This window comes from Poromitra crassiceps (assembly GCF_964638095.1).
Source record: "Poromitra crassiceps genome assembly, chromosome: 6".
Taxonomy (NCBI): Eukaryota; Metazoa; Chordata; class Actinopteri; order Beryciformes; family Melamphaidae; genus Poromitra; species Poromitra crassiceps.
In genome coordinates, this window is record NC_139627.1 from 23,661,193 (window position 1) to 23,664,102 (window position 2,910).

The following is a 2,910-nucleotide window of genomic DNA, read 5'->3' on the forward strand; positions in this document are numbered from 1 at the left end:
GCCAAAAAGCCATAAAATCACATCAAAGAACAAAGAAAAACAACAACTATAATTCAAGTTTAAACAGTAAGTGTGCAGCTGTAGCATTTATACATTTTTTTACTTTTCAACTGAGCATGCAGACAAATAAGGGTGCAATGCATGCTTTTGCACCCCCGTAGAACCGGGCCTGCCAGGCCGCGAAGAAAAATGTGCCTTTTTTGCATGTTTGAATCGGTTTTAGCCATATTTAGTGGAATATCTCATTTTAAACACACCAATGTTATTGTCTATTGATTGAATTCCTCTCAGACTCACACCACTGACTTTATTAAATAAAGTCATTTTAAGTCACAACTGTAAAATAGCTGATAGCCCCTATATCCGAAAACACAATTTGTCACTCACTGAGCCAAGTAATATTATGTCCAAGAAAGACTACAGTGAAGCCACTTTACAGACAAGCTTGTTCTGAAGAAGAAAAATAAAAACACAGGTTGCCAGCCAGGTGGCCTGGCCTGCAAAAAAAAAAAAAAAAAAAAAAAAAAAAAAATTATGGGCCCCCCTGACGAGTGGGCCCGTGGCGGCCGCACCCTCTGCCCCGGCGTACGCTCCGCTACTGGACCTGCTGCATGGATGCCCACAGACAGCAGATAGGCTATGTATTGTCTTTCGTCAATGTCAATATCCAGCGAAATATCTGTAACGGCTTGATTCACTTGGAGAGCTGCTGGATTCACTCAGAGAAATAGACATTACGTAGCATCTCTCTACCTCTCTCTCACATCTAATAAAGCAGAAAATCCATCTGTTTGTCAGAAAAAAAATATGGGGGAGGTGGAGCGAGAGAAGAGTGAAAGAGAGCATCACTCATTCATCCGATTGCATTGAATGATTTTCATGAATTTTCTGCCTAAGTAGAAAAGATCAAACGGAGGTAGAGTCAGCCACATTCAAAACCCGACAATCATCAGCACACATTGTAGCCTACTCCTATGTGCCTTAGTGCCATTCGACTGAGCGGGCATCTTCCCCATATTCCCATTCAGAGGAGAGACAGTTCGCAGTCTAACAAGAGTGGCTGTCAGAGTTAGCAGCTGTCAAAGAGACTTTCTGTTCCCCACCCCACCGCATCATCACAGCAAGAGAGAGGGGCTGCGCAGCGTAGCTAGGGTCCTTTCATCTGGGTGTGGAGGTTTGTACATGGCGCGCTTATCAGAGCTTTTAACAAGAGGGCAGTCGGTACCCCACACCGTGTCACTGCTCTTTATTGTTCCACATGAAGTGGTGAAGTCCTCCACCAAACACCGCAGACAGCCTCTGAGTCCCCGAGGAGGTCATTACGATGGGGATGAACAGCTCCAAACCACTGTAAGACGGACAGCAGAGTGACAGCAGGGGAGGACAGGACACAATATAGGAGAGAAATATAATGGAATGTGCTGAACTGAAATAGATCAGCTTTCCGTTGAAGTAGAAACTTTTGACAGTTTGGGATCTTGCTTGTATCAGCAATCCTCCGGTTGAACAAATATGAGCAGAGTTTCTCTCTGAATCTCCAAAATGGCAATCAATGCAAGTCAATTTACTTGTATTTAAACTTAAAGTTAAAGTAGGCAACATTTTTATATAGGCTACTGTAATTAAATGTCAATTTTGCTGCTTTCTATCTCTGATTGATATGTGATTCAGACTATACGAGGGATCAGCCGAGCAGCATTTTGGTAAACAAACCATGATGTCACTGGGTGGCAACGGCAATGGAACCCTATGGAGCCTGAGCTTTGGGAGGCTTGAGTGACCTGACTCTAGCCGGCTGACCCGGTTTACATTTTAAAAACTGCGACAGTTCACCAACTTTAACACAACATGCTTATACATCAAACTCTTGAGCTAATTCTGCTCTCACTCAGAATGTCAAAATATAAGCGATGTGATGTATAGTTTTTGAGATAACGATTGTTTGGCACAACTCCTACTAGTTAACTGCCGCAGGGTTCCGCATTTGTGGGTGGCAAGGGACATCACGCTGATTCGTCTTATAGCCAGTTCATGAAAGTTCTTTTAGCTGCGGCCAGCATAGCTAGGCAGCAAGCGTCACTGGATGACATCAGAATGGAGTGGATGAGGGACAACATTAGGGAGCAGTGATGTCATCAGTGATGTCACTTATCGATGGCATGGCCAGCAGCTCTATAAGTCACTCTGGAGTGGATGACATCAGAATGGAGTGGATGACGTCACACTCTCTGTTGGTTGGTTGGTCGGTCGGTCAGTCGGTCCCCAAAATCAATGTTGGCCCACAAAATCAATGTCCATGCAGTGACATCACAGTGGAGTGGATGATAGGGACAACATTAGGTGATATAGGGAACATTATGATAGGGACAACACAGTGATGTCAAGTATGTATCAATGATGGATGCATGGCCAGCAGCTCTATAAGTCACTCTGGAGTTGATTACATCACAATGGAGTGGATCATGTCACACTCTGACTGAGAACATAGTCACTTGGTTGGTTGGTCGGTCCACAAAATCAATGTTGGCCCACAAAATCAATGTTGGCCCACAAAATCAATGTTGGTCCACAAAATCAATGTTGGTCCACAAAATCAATGTTGGTCCACAAAATCAATGTCAATGGAGTGGATGATATCACAATGAGGTGGATGATGTTACACTCTGACTAACATCACAAAGTAGCTAACTAACAAACAAACAAACAAACAAACAAACAAACACCATTGTCTAATTTCTCTCATTTCTAATTTAGCTTGGTTCTAAACAAAGAACATTGATGTGTAAGGACCTTAAGACATCACTTTGGTTATGTTTAGGCAACTAAAACATCTCTGGTTGGTTATGATTAGGGTAACGGTCATCCTGGTTACAGCTCCCAACTCTGGTATATGCACTGCACACATGCACT